General features: G+C 37.4%; 1 pseudogene; it reads right to left on the bottom strand.

Annotated features, from left to right (window-relative positions):
* Positions 1–3,033: 3,033 nt before the first annotated feature.
* LOC110199514 (olfactory receptor 4C3D-like) lies at positions 3,034–3,952 on the bottom strand (annotated as a pseudogene).
* Positions 3,953–14,975: the final 11,023 nt, after the last annotated feature.

Below are 14,975 nucleotides of genomic sequence, written 5' to 3'. Positions count from 1 at the left end.
ATGATAAAAAAAAAAAGCCTGGACAGTATCTTTCAGGAAATCATAGAGGAAAACTTCCCTGAAGTCCTAGAACCAGAAGGTAAAATAACCATAGAAAGAATCCACCGCTCACCACCTGAAAGAGATCCCAAATTGACAACGCCAAGGAATATAATAGCAAAATTCCAAAATTACCAGATGAAAGAGAAGGTGCTGCAAGCAGCCAGAAAGAAACAATTTAAATATTATGGAACCACAGTCAGGATTACACAGGACCTTGCAGCTTCTACATTAAAAGACCACAGGGTGTGGAACATGATATTCCATAAGGCAAAGGAGCTTGGATTGCAGCCAAGGATCAACTACCCTGCAAAAATGAGCATGATTTTTCAAGGGAGAAAATGGATATTCAATGAAATAGGGGACTTCCAAACCTTCCTCATAAAAAGACCAGAGCTCAACAAAAAATTTGATCTTCAAGTACAGATTCAAGAAAGACATAAAAAGGTAAATGGGACAGAAGGATACAATATGTTGTTAATAAGGGTGGACTGTTTACATCCCTACAAGGGAAGATGACACTTGCAATTCTTGAGAACTGTATTGTTATTACACCAGGTTAAGAGGGTGGATATTAGCTGACTTTGATGTAATAAAAAAAAATATAATCAAGTGGGTTAAATGGATCCAAGTAAGTGGATTAGTCTGATCTTAGAAAACGTACTGAGAAAGGAGGAGGCAGACAAGGGTAAACTACATTACAGGAAAAGACAGAAAATCCTATTACAGCAGAGGGAAAGAAGGGAGGGGGTGAGCATTGTTTGAACCTTGCTCTCATCAGATTTGGCTCAAGAAGGGAATAACATAATCAGTTAGGTATGGAAATCTAACTTGCCCTATGGGCAGTAGGAGGGAAAATGGGAAAGAAAAGGGAGGGGGATGGAAGGGAGGGAAGAAGCAGTGGGGCAAAGGGGAAGGGAGGGGGAAAATAGAAGGGAGGAAAGACTAAAGGAAGTGATGGTCAAAAGCAAAGTACTGGTGAGGGGGGGAAGGGAGAGAGGAGAAAGAAAAGCATAAACAGGGGGAAAAAAGGATGGAGAAAAAGACAGATAGTAATCACAGATAGTGAAAGTTGAATCATTTTCTTTTTTTTCTCTTCTGTTGAGTTTTGTTTCCTCTTTCTGATGGTTCCTCTTATTCATTTAATTTTTACTTACAACTTCACTAATGTGAAAATATGTTTAATAGGAATGTAAATATAGCCTATATCCGATTGTGCACCATTTTGGGGAGGGAGGTGGGGAGGAAGGGGGAGAAAAATTTTAAACTCAAAAGCGTATAGAAGTAATTGTTGATAAATCAAAATAAATTAATAAAATATGCAAAATAAAAAAGAAACAATATCTGCACTTGCTTTAGTTTCTTAGGTAAAATTATAATCACATTGTATTGTAGTGTAAGAAAGGTAGCATAGTGACTACTCTAAATCCTTAGTTGAGCATATGAGAAAATTGAGACCCAAAGAAGAAACTGATTCATTTAAAATTGCAGAGGTAACAAGATACAGAATCAATATTTGAACATTGTATCCTCAGTTTCCAATCTTGTTCTTTTGGAAATTCAGCACTCTACCTCTAGATTACACCATAAAGGATTTCAGTTAGTTGTGGAAAATGCCCTTTTCCAGATAGTTGATAAATAAATTTCAAAAAGGTTTGTTGCTCTTTTGAAAAAGAATTGCTGAATGACAAGGTCAAATGCTAGAAGCCTATATTTTTCAAAAACCGGATCTACTTGGTTTGGTTGAAATTTTTTGATTTATTCTTTTGGGGAAAAGGCTTATGGATGGTTTATGTACCTTCCCCTGTATCTCTATTGGAGGCTTTCATGATTACTAGAAAGGAGGCAGCATATTACCTCACTCTACTCCTCCACATTACCCAAAGATGTGTACCCTCTTTCCTACTAGTCTGACAGCCCACAAAAAAGCTCCCATCATATAGCTCGGTTAAGTTGCTTAACTTATTTGGCATTCAATTTCTCCATCTATAAAATGAAGTTAGACTTTGTGACTTCTAAGATCTCCAAGAGCTCTAAAAAAATGTTCAAATTATATGTTACAATTCTTACGTGTAACATGTTAAAATTGGTTAAAAATTGCTGCATAATAGAGTTTGAAAGTGTTCATAGGATTGTTTGGCCAAGGGTAGGGAACCTGTGACCTTAAGGCCACATATGGTCTTCTAAATCTTAAACGTGGTCTTTTGCCTGAATCCAAATTTTATTAAAATGATTTGTTCCATAAAATTTAGATTCAGTCAAAAGGATGTTGAAGTCCACATGTTACATTAAGGCCACAGGTTCCCCACCCTAGGTTCAGTCCAACTTGGAGAGGTAAAATGCTTACCAAAGGTCACAGGGGTAGCAATTAGCAGGGGTGAGATTGGAACTCAGGTTCTGTGGTGAGCAAACTAGGGGTCTTTCTGCTTATGTCATGCTGCTTCTCAAATAGCATCAATACCATCCTCAAGTTTACCCAGAATTAAGGCACTCCTAACTCTTACATTCAATAGACATCAAGCATGTTGAAAGTGCTTATTAAGTTTCAGGTCATATTCAAGGACAAGATAAGAAAAGAAAAGTCTAAAAATGCCCAGTGACTTGTCAAGGTCATCGTGCTAGTTCATGCACCTTCCGAACTCTATGACCTTGAGTTAGTAACACCATTCTAGGCCTCAGTTTCGTTCCTTGTGAAATAAAGGAATTGCGCATGAAGGATTCCTTAAGGGACTTTCAGCTTGAATGATCTATAATTCTATTTAATTCATTTAACAAGCAATTGGATAGTACACAATAGGACACTATCATTTTAGAATGCTGTGGGTTCACATCCCACTCCACACTCCACATGTATACAGCCAGAACTTTGATTCTGTGCAATCAACTCCCAATTCCTTTTTTCTTCTTGGATAACTCCCCCCCAAATGACTATTTCCTATGTGTTGTAATCAGAGTATTACCTGTCTCTATGCAAATGCTAACATTCCCTTTGAATCACTGGGAAATGGAAGTGACTCTTTTTTTAAACAAATTCCTCATGGCTTTTTTCACTTCTGTGTTCCTCACTGTGTAAATTACAGGATTCAACATAGGGGTAAATATAGCAAAAAAAACAGTGACTAACTTGTCAATAGGATAGGTACATACAGGTCTTGTATAGGTGAAGATACAGGGCACAAAAAACAGGACAACAACGAGGAAATGGGAGCCACAGGTAGAGAGGGCTTTGCTCTGGCCCTCTGAGCTGTGTGTCTTTAGGAGCACAAGATCACAACATAGGAAACAAGCAGCATGGAAAAAATCAGCATGCACATGACTCCACTGTTGGCAGCAACAACCATCCCCAGCATGTAGGTATCAGTACAGGCAAGGGTCAGCAATGGGAACAGGTCACACATGAAGTGATCAATGACATTGGGGCCACAGAAGGGTAGGTGGATCATGAAGAGGATCTGGGCAGTGGCATGCACTAAGCCCCCAACCCAGACCACTACTACCAGCAGGTGGCACACACGAGGCCGCATAATGGTCATGTAGTGCAAGGGCTTGCATATGGCGACATAGCGGTCATAGGCCATGACAATGAGGAGGATGATCTCGGAGCCCCCAAGGAGATGCTCAACAAATAGCTGACTGAGACACCCATTGAGGGAGATAGTTCTCCTGTGATAGAGCAAGTCAACAATCATCTTAGGGGTGGTGACTGAGGTATAGCAGGCATCAATAAAGGACAAACAAGTGAGAAAGAAGTACATGGGAGCTGAAAGGGTAGGGCTGAGGGCAATGGTGATTACTATGAGCAGGTTGGCCAAGGCAGTGAAGAGGAAGATGAATAAAAAAACAACAAAGAAGATTTTTGCAGCTGTGGGTTTTGTGTAAGTCCCAGGAGGATAAATTCTGTCACATTATTTGAAGAGTCAGAGTGTTCCATTCAGGGAGGGAACACTGCAGTGAAAGCCAGTCTACCTAGGAAAGAAGGGAACACATAGCTAATTAATAAGGTCTGGAAGACAGCCAGATTCTCCAAGGGACAGAGATCAGAGAATCACGGTTTTAGAGCTCCTGGGAATCTTAGAAGTCAAAAAGTCGAACTTTATTTTATAGATGAAGAAATTGGATGCCAAGTAAGTTAAGCAACTTAACCAAGTTAATACAAATTAGTAAGTAACACACAGAGCTGGAATTCGAACTCTATCCCTGATTCTCAAATCATCACTTTTCCCACCATACTTCATTAGTCTAAATCCTGAAGCAGCAAGAGCTTTCTTTTCCTTCCATTTTATTCACCATTCTTCTCTGACTCATTCCCTACCCTCCTTGCCTTCATTCCATGGCACTACTTCACAATTATACCATCTAAATTATCTCAATATATCATACACTGGACTGAAAACAGGAAGAGTTAAGTGAAGTTCTCGTGTTTGTTATTAGCTAGCATTGCAATCTTGGGAAATGAAGTTAATCTCTCTGAGTTTGGGTTTATAATACCTCTTGGCTGTAATATTATATGAGTTTAAGAGTGAACTTGTAATAAAGGATTAAGAAAATTCTACAAGGTTATCCTTTGATCTTAGCTTGACCTTTATGAGAATCCTGCATGCTAGTCTCTGATCTAAAATTAAGAAACTAGTCCACCAGCTAGATGGAATAGTGGATAGACATGTAGCCAGGAAGACCTAAGTTAAAATACTGCCTCAGACATTTATCAGGTACACAGGAAAGTTATTTAATATGTTTCCACATAAGGTTCCTCTTCTGTAAATTTAGGATAATCTTACAGTTGTTCCAAGAATTAAATGAGATAAAATGCTTTATAAATGCTTTAAGTGTTTTAGATTGTTATATTTGCAAAAAAGAAAGAAGCTCTTTCTTCTAAGTGAGTTGAGTACTAAGAATTTTTTTAGTTTCATAGAATCATGGAAAGATGAAAGAGGTAATGTACTTATGAAAAAGGATACATAGAAATCTACCATTTTCAGGATGATTCTCAAAAGTAAAAGAACAGCTTATTATTATATATTTCTCTAATTGAATATGTACAAAGTAGAACTGAATGCAGTCACCATCTACTGAACTTTTAACTTCAATTTAATAAGGAAACAAAAAATCATGAGGAACCTGTTTATACAAGATTACAACTGTAAAATATATCATAAATTTATCCTTTAAAAAATAAACAATTATTTTTAAATAGAAAAATGTAAGCAAGAATTGTAACATGTAAATATTGAATTGTCATTCCCTTTCTATGGACATTCATTGGTCTGCTCTTATCATACAAGTTTGTGTCTAAATAAAATTGCTTAGATAAAAATTGAACACACTTTTGTTGTTGTTTTTCAGTCATTTCAATCACCCCCAAATCTGTGACCTCATTTGGTATTTTCTTGGCAAAGATACTGGAGTGGCTTGCCATTTTCTTCTTGAACTCATTTTATAGATGAAGAAATTGAGGTAAACCGGGTTAAGTGACTTACTCACATTCAAACATCTGGTACTACCTGAGGCCAGATTTGAACTCAGGTTGATGAGGCTTCCTAACTCTAGGCCTGGCACTCTATCCACTGTGCGACCTAGCTGCCCCCATTATACACACTAGGTGCCTTTTAATGATTTTCAATAGTACTTTATGAATCAACAGTCATATCCATGAGACAGGTTCGCACACAGGTTCGGAACCCCACTCCTTTCTTGTCACTGCTATGATTATTTTCAAACTTTCTCTTCTCTGCCTTCCCTTATCTTCTTCAACGGACTCTCACTGCTCTCACTTAGAGAGTAGCAGCCTGACCTTAGGATAAAGAAAACCCAAACTAAGCAAGCAGTGCAATCCATTCATTAAACCAATTTGGCTATTTTTCTAAAAGCAAGGTGTAATTAAAATGAACTTTTTAATTAAGAAAAATCTTAACTATCTTTCTGCCTTTCAAAGTGAAATGGACCAAGAACCATCTGGATATCAATCATGATTAGACTCATGCTCATATAAAAAGGGGAGAATTGAGCATTTCTTAAGCATTTTTTAAATTCTATTTTTGTCTTCCCAACAGGTCCTTTTATGATGAATATAGACATTGTATAGAAGCTCAAAACAATAATACTGGTTAGCTACTGGAATTTCTCAGGGTTTTTTTTAAAATAATTTGCAAAGTCCTTTCTTCACATTAACAGTATAAATTTTGAGAAAAAAAAACAACACTGGGATTCTAGTTAGAGGCCTTAGGTTTAAATAATGGCTGTATAACTAACTCTGCATCTGTGTGGGGGAAAAAAAACATTTTATCTCTCTGGCTTCAACTTCCTCATCTATTGATTTACTAAATGATCTCTAAGTGCCCTTCTGTCTTGAAATTCTATGATCAACATAGATAGTATAAGTTTGACTACCTCAATTGTATAGATGATGCAAGGGAGATGCAGAGAGTAATAATGACTTGTCCAGGTCACCTTTGACAAATGCTTTAAATCAAGTCTTCTGCCCCCTCCCCCGCATGCATTCTCTCTTCTTTCTGTGTGTGTGTGTGTGTGTGTGTGTGTGAGCATGTCTATGTCTGTTTGTCTCTCTTTCTCTGTGTGTGTCTGTCTGCCTGTCTGTCTGACACACACACATCACATTGAATAATATGGCAAAGGTGGGCAACTGACTTTGTTTGGAGTAGCAGAATTATAAATGTTTGGGGGAGAGGAGGGTTGATAGCGTAGAATTGCCATTCCTGAGAGGAGAGGTAATAAGGGTACTGACTCAAGATAAAAATAAAGAAATTATTTAAATATATAAATGATATTATTCATAAGCCATATGAACTCTTCTTTCAGATTCCATTTATATGCTCATCTGGTCACACATCTTGACCAGCTGATGAATTGCTAATATTATCAAGCAGACTGGAAGGGAGACCTGCATTGCTGAAATGCTTAGTAAATATTCAAGGATGATACTATACAGCCACCACTATGTTTACTCAATCTCTTCTAAAAGGTCTGGCCAGATGCCTTCACTGCAGAGGTCAAAAATACATTACCTTTTCTTAATCCTTAAGCCTCACCTGTGAGTCCTTTGTACTGGGCTCCTCAGCTAGGCCCACTGCCCAGGTAACCAGTTGATTTTGGTACAGTTACAGTCAGCGGAGGGAAGAAAAGGTGTGGTCCATGAAGAGTTGAGTATCTCAGCTACAATTCTGTTGATTAATAAACATAACTTTCCAGGGCCTCTTTGGAAAATGTCTTTCTCTGGAGCCTCAGGACCCACGTTGTTTTGGAGAGTAAGTTTTTTGAAGTGTCTTCATTTGTGGTAGGTAATGAGCTCTCAGGAGCATTTCAGTCTAATTAGATAAACTTGTTGAACATGTAATTGTTTCTGTTACTTAACTAAACATTGGAGTAGAACTTTGGAAGTGCTGAAATATGAGGATTTTCTATCTTACTTCCATCTAGAAGAGAACAAAACGTTTTTAGAAATGAGTCAAAAACATCTGAGTCCTTATATCCAAAGGGCTAGAATAAACTGTACATAACCCTATGACCAGGCAATACCACTACTAGGTCTGTACACCGAAGAGATCAACGAAAAAGGGAGAAGGACCTAAATGTACAAAACTATTTCTGTCAATATGCTGGCAAAGGATTTGAAATTGAGGGGATGCCAATCAATTTAGGAATGGCTGAACAAGTTGTGATATATGAATTGATGGAGTACTATTGAGCTATAATAAATGAGTAGGATGCCTTCAGAAAAATCTGGGAAGACTTGTGTGAACTGATGTAAAGTGAAATGAGCAGAACCAGGAAAATATTGAACAAAATAATGACAATATTACATGTTAAATAACTATGAATGATTTAGCTATTTTCAGCAATACAATGAACTCAGTCAATTCTAAAGGACCCATGATGAAAAAAAAATCTATCCAGCTTGAGAAAGAACTAATGGCATTTAAATACGGATTGAAACATATATATTTTTTATTTTCTTTTTTCTTTTTGTTTTTTGTTTTTATTTTTTTCAGTCTGCATTTTCTTTTGCAACATGGCTAATATGGAACACTGCACATATGTGACCTTTATCACATTGATTGCCTTCTCAAGGAGAGGTTAGACAAGACAGAGAATTTAAAACTCAAAATTTAAAAAAAAATAGAGAAGAAAAACTTTGTATTAAATATAATTGAGAAAAAATAAAATAAAATATTCTTAAAAATAATATCTGGTGTTTCCTCTCGAGAAGGGAATCTATGCCAAATCTAGACAGTGTATTAAGAAGCAGAGACAGTACCTTGCTAACAAAGGTCCATAGAATCAAAGCTATGGTTTTTCCAGTTAACAATATATGGCTGTGAGAGTAGAACTGTAAGGAAAGCTGGGAGTTGCAAAACTGATCTTTCACATTGTGGTGCTGAAGAGTTTTGAGAGTCCCTTGCATAGCAAATAGATCAAGTCAGTCAATATTTAAAAAAAGATTAAGTTAGAGTATTCACTGAAAGTTCAAATACTGAAGCTGAAACTTAAATACTTTGGCCATATAACGAGAAGACATGACTCATTGGAAAAGACCCTGATATCAGGAAAGATCAAAGGCAAAAAGAAAAGGGAGTAGCCGAGGAAGAGATGGATAGATATTACCATGGAAGCAATGAACATGAGCTTGGGCAGACTTTGGGAGACAGTGAAGGATAGAAGGGCCCATGGGCCCACAAAGAGTCAGACATGACTGAACAACTGAAAAACAAACTTGTGACTTTTTATTTGTGTATATATCATATCCCCTTTATTAGATTGTAAACTCCTTTTGAGGTCCTTAAAATAGTGTATTATATGTAGTAAAAACTTAAATATTTAGTCAATTGTTGAAACGAAAAAAATCACTGTTATTCATTGCTTTTCATATGAATATCAAGAGATATAAAGTCATGAGTTGGCTGTCCTTCAAATTTATGAGTAAATTGGTATTTCTTTTAGGGTACAATTTATGGTCGGACAGTGAGGTAATAGAGTTCTTTTAAATTTAGTGTTACTGCTAACCTTTTCTGTATTATGAATCTAGTCCAAGTGCACACCAATTATTTTTCTTTTCTTTTTCTTTTTTTAAAATTTATTTTTAGGCAACTGGGGTTTAGTGACTTGCCCAGGGTCACACAACTAGTAAGTGTCAAGTGTTTGGTGGCAGTCTGGATTTGAACTCAGGTCCTCCTGACTTCAGGGCCAGTGCTCTATCCACTGCACCACCTAGCTGCCCCTCACACCAATGTTTTGAGTTACAGAGAACGACAGCCTCCAAATGCATGCATATGACACTTGGGATAAAATGCATGAAATTTTGGCCTGATAGTCACATACAACAAATAGAGAGTTTTGTCTTTCCCTCAGAATTTAGTTAGCAAGCCTCTTTATTGTGCTATGTTGTAATAATAATATCCCAGTTTTCTGGGCAATTTGTGCAATAACAGGTTTCACTCAGCAAGTTTCATATGGCAAATCGGAAATTTGTGTAGCTTCTTGTCTTAAAGTCAGATGAATTCTCCCGTGACTACTGGTTTTGTAGAAATGTATCCGGTAGCTTGAATTTCACTCTCTTCCCTCCCCTACTGTAATCACAACCAGTAGATTAACTATCTTCTTCTCTCTTGTCCCCATGCTCTTGTTCTTACTCCTTTTTTCTTCTTCTGTTTCCTCATTTGAGCTCTCCAAGCTCTGGCAGCCCTGAATTTTATTTTTTTGTTTTTCTTGTAGCGTGGTCTGCGTCAAGTGCAGTCTCCACCTTATGCCAGATATGTTATGGCTAAGTCAGATTTAAACTCAAATCTTCTTAAATCCAAATCCTATTCTCTTTGAGCCACACCACCTAGGTCCCTCAAAACTACCCGCCATCATCACTACTTTCTCTCTCTCTCTCTAAAAAGATGACAACCTTTTATACTTAAAAAAAAAATAAATGTAATCTATTTTCACCTTTCTCTTCTCCCCTACTCTAAATCTCTAATCCCCTCAACATTACTTCCCATCCTTTTCTCCTTTGTTTCTGCTTCTGAAGAAGAGGAGAATCATTTGGCCACTAAGGCCAAAATCTCTATTCATGGCCTTAATTTCATGCCCTCATATCTTGTCCAAAAGCTTGATCCAAAAATCAAAATATCTTGCTAGAGTTTTCAAACTTTCTCGATCCACTGGTTCCTTCTTTGTTGCCTACACCCAAATATTTCTTATATGTGAAGAAAAAAGAAATTCAGTTGTTCCTGCCCTTTTTTCTATTTGTAACCTCATGTGTCTCCTCTCCTTATCTGCCAAACTCCTACAAAAAACCATCTACGTTTCTTCCTCCACTTTCTCTCCTCTCACTCATTTCAAAATCTTTGGCAGTCTGTGTTCTGACCTTATCACTCAGTTGAATCTTTCTTGTCAAAGTTACAAAACATCTTTAATTATGATATTTGGTGATTTTCTCCATCCATGCCCTCCTTCAAATCTACTGCATTTGATACTGTTGAGCTACGTCTCCTCCTAAATAGCCTAGATTTCTCCACTTTAATTTTGGTGACATGGCTTTCTTGATGATACTCGAAGAACTATACAGTTTCCTTTGTAGGATCATAATAAATGTCTCAACCTCTAATATATTGATCACTCGAATATGCATATGTTTATATACATATATGATATATATCCACATATATATATAATATATGAATATATATATATGTGTGACACAGACACAGAGAGTGAGAGAAAGACAAAAGAGACAGAGCAAAATGTATCCTTGTGTTCTTGCATTTAATGTTATTTCCTTCAATTATCTCTTCTATTTCTGAGAATGATTAAAACGGGTAAGCAGGAAAAGTTGCAAACCAAGGATAATCCACAAAACTGAGGTATATAAAACTTAAATTAAAAGGGCACTGACAACTAGAGGGAGCAGAATAGTTCTGTTTTAGGAAGCAACTCTTCATCCAATCTTTAAAGATAACGGGATTACAATTACAGAGGGAAGTAGTGGTGTTGGAGTTGAGGAAGAAAGTAGAACTCGTGTGTGTGTGTATGTGTGTGTGTGTGAGAGAGAGAGAGAGACTGTGTGCGTGTATGTATGCATTATATGCATATGTGTTTCACCTATACTTGTATCAAACTAAATACTGTATTGTGAAGTATGTATGTATGCATATATGTGTGTATGTTTACACCTCTCTCTTTTGAGCTCTAGTCCCACGCATAACCATTTTCTAATAGGATTTAGAGTTGGATGTCCCATGGAAATCTCAAAATTAACATATCTGAAATAAAATACATTAAGATATTATCTTTCCTCTAAAGCCTGTCTTGAGTAGTTTGACAAAAGGATAAAGTGAGGCAAATCTCCAAACAAGATAACATATATATAGGAAGAGAGCCATCCTTCCTGTCAATGATTCAATCCTTCATCTACAAGACCCCGGGCAAAAGGTCAGCTCGCTTTTATAAATTTTTGGGAACACAGAGCAAAGATTAAAGCAGGTAATATCGTGGGATTGAGGGTGACATGGTTTGTTACAGAGCTGAGGCGCAAGGTACCACCTGATTGGTTAGAAATTCGGTAGTGGGTTCTAGCAATGAACTCCTTTCTTCTCCCATGAGACTGAGAAGTGGTCTTTCCTTTAGTCCAGCTGTGAAATAGTGGCCCAGACTTTTGGACAGCAACCCATATATCTTTGAGGGATAGCTTGGTGGAGTAAAGATATCAGGCCTGACTCTAGAATGTTCACAAACATTTCCTGAAGTTACAAAATTCCTTGAAGCAAGGATAGATAAAGTGTCTGGCCGGCCCACCAGAATTGCACTCTCTGTCGTAGAGCTTCAATGCTTGGCAGTTCAGTTCAAGAAGGACCTCAATGTCTGGTATCTTATCCTGCCAGGTCATCTTCACAATCTTCCTAAGACAATTCAAGTGGAAACAATTCAGTTTCCTGGCATAACACTGGTATGCCGTCCAGGCTTCACTAGACTACAACAATAAGGTCAGCACAAAGGCTCTGTAGACCTTCAGTTTAGTAATGAGTCTAATACTTCTTCTCTCCCACACTTTCCTTCAGAGCCTCCCAAACACTGAGCTAGCTCTGGCAATGGGGGCATCAACCTTATTATCAATATTTACATCCCTGGGAGGTACACTGCTGAGCTAAGTGAACTTATACTCAGCACTCAAACCTCCCTATGCTGTAACCAATGGTACCATGTGTGGATGGTGTGGTGCCGGCTGATGGAACACCTGTGTTTTCTTAGTGTTGATTGTTAGGCCAAAATTAGCACAAGCAGTAGTGGTGAGAAGGGCAGTCCTTTCTCCACAGTGACTTCAGCCCTCAGTGATAGCTGCAGACTCCTAAAAGAAAACTGATTATATAGGCTACTGCTCTTCCCAATTCTCTTAGTTTCAGGGTCTTGAGCTATCTCTGACAGCGTGTGAGGGGAGGCTGTTGATAAGGTTGATGGTGGTCCTTTTAATGGTTTTATGCATGACTACCCTTCCTCCCTCTCTCAATGTTACTTGCTTTTTCATGGAGGTTAGTTTGCCTGCCTAGCGTGTGACAACTGATGAGAAGATTGAAACAACTCCTACTCATAAGGGGCTTACAGCAAGTACATATACACACATGCATTCTATGATTGTAAAGTATTATATAAACATATATACAATGTAGGCACATATAGAGTAATCTGTCTGGGAGGGCATTAGCAATCTAGGGAGAATAAGAAGTAAAGGCAGAGGTAAGGAATGTACATGTTAGACATGTAGATTGATCCTATAAAAACACAGAGACAGGAGATAAAATTGTGGGTTTTTTTCTTTTTCTTTTGTTTTGTTTTACTTTTTATGTGATCAATGGAGAGAGACCCATTTGGCTTTATCACAAAGTTCAGTGTGTGTGTGTGTGTGTATGTGTGTGTGTCTGCGTGTGTGTGTTGCTGTGTGTTTGCGTCTGTGTTTTTAATCTATGTGTGTGGCTGGGTAATGTCTCATAAAGTTATGACAGGTGTGAGTCACATTATAAAAAGCACACAATGTGCTTCTATACACATATACATAAAACTCTATGCTATATATGTGCCTATGTGTACGGCTATAAACATTGAAATGCTTATAGTTGGTTATAAGGCAGTCCCTTCAAAACAATATTATGTATCAGAGGATGAAAGCTAACTAGATGAAGTCACATTTTATCTTAAAAGTAACAAAAATTGTTCGAATAGGGGAATCACACAATCAATTCTCTAAATAAGAAGAAAAATAATTACTCTGGTAGGAGCATAGAGGAAACAGCAGAGTTTTTTTTGACTTGAAGTAGGAAAGAAAATGTTGCAGTAATCTAGGGGAGAGTTGTGATGTCCTGAGAAGAATGGTAATTGTGAGTGGAAAGAAGGGGTCAGACACTTCAATGACCCAAAACATGACAAATGTTAAAGGAGATATAAAAAAAAACAGACATTGTGGATGACTGTTGAATTGATTGAACCATCTGCAAAGTACTTTGGAATTCTACACAAAAAAAGGTACTAAATAATACATACATTTATACCCAACTATCCCACTTCTAGGCCAGTACGCAAAAGAAATCAAAAAAAGAGGAAAAAGTTCTATGTGCACAAAATACTTGTAATAGATATTTGTGCACCAGCTATTTTGTTGGGGAAATAAAATAAAAAAAAAATAAATTGGGGAGATGCTTATCAATTAAGAAATGGCATAATAAATTGTGATATCCAAATGTAATGGGATAGTATTTTGCTGTAAGAAATGAAGAAATAGATGGATTCATAGAGACATGAAAAGACTTTTACAAACTAAGGCAGAGTGAAGCTAGAAGAACCAGAATAATATTTTACTATAACATGAATGTTATTAATTTTTTTAGAAAAATTAGTAAACTGACTGTAGAGGGCCAGCTTTGGGAGTTGGAGGTCTTAGGCCAGCCCGGTTCTTACCTGTAGATTGTACTAAGCCAGATAGCTGTGAAACTCAGGATGTTGGCTCACCACCCCCCTGTTCTGTCTCTTGAGAACAGGATGCAGGAAGGGAGGAAACGGATGGGGTACAGGACAGGACACAGGAAAGAATGTAACAGACAAGGTACAAGGAAGTAAGGAAATCACTTAATTAGATTTGTGCTTTTCATGGAAAATAATGTTACTACTGCTTGATCCAGTACTAGATAAGCCTGAGCCCTCAGATCAATAGACAGAGTTTGTTCTTCACTGCTCTCACCTGGCCCGTGATTCTTTCTCTCTTCACACTCTGCCAGCATCAGGCCACAGCCACGGACCCAGGTGCTCCCGGCACTGACAAAGAATGAAATTAGCTAAATCAAGAGAATTCACATAATAAACAGCAATGTACAAACAACTTTGAAATTTGTAAAGAAAACTGATCAATGCATGGATACATAGAAGACAGAGAAAAAATAGATGTGGATAATAGAGATATCTGTGAGTCATCTACATAGGAATATAGTTAAACTCATTGGCGCTAAGGAGGTTACCAAGAGACATTGTAGACAGAAAGAAAAGAGAGCCTGGGATAGAATTTTGGGGAATATTCATTGACAAACTGGGATTCTATGTGATTCCAGAAATAATAGGGAACAATTGAAATTTATTCAGTAGAGAAATGACATGGTCAGATCTGATCTTTAGGAAAATAAGTTTGATGGCTTTGGAGAACAAGAAGGAGGTGATTGCCATAATATTATAAATGTAAAATCTTTCAATCATGATCAAGATGCATTTTCCAAATACAGAATATGGGAGGGTTAGTTAGACAATAGTTTTGCCCCCCAATATTTTTCTGGATTTCATACAAACTCAGTATGAATTAATTGTCATCTGGCAGCCATAAGAGATAAAGTGATCTTAGGCTTCATTACAGGTATTGTTGTTGGAAACAGGAAAGTGATGGTGATACCATACACCATCCTGGT

This window comes from Phascolarctos cinereus, unplaced genomic scaffold (assembly GCF_003287225.1).
Source record: "Phascolarctos cinereus isolate Bilbo 61053 unplaced genomic scaffold, phaCin_HiC Scaffold_9;HRSCAF=440, whole genome shotgun sequence".
Lineage (NCBI taxonomy): Eukaryota > Metazoa > Chordata > Mammalia > Diprotodontia > Phascolarctidae > Phascolarctos > Phascolarctos cinereus.
This window is presented reverse-complemented; position numbering and strand designations above follow the sequence as displayed.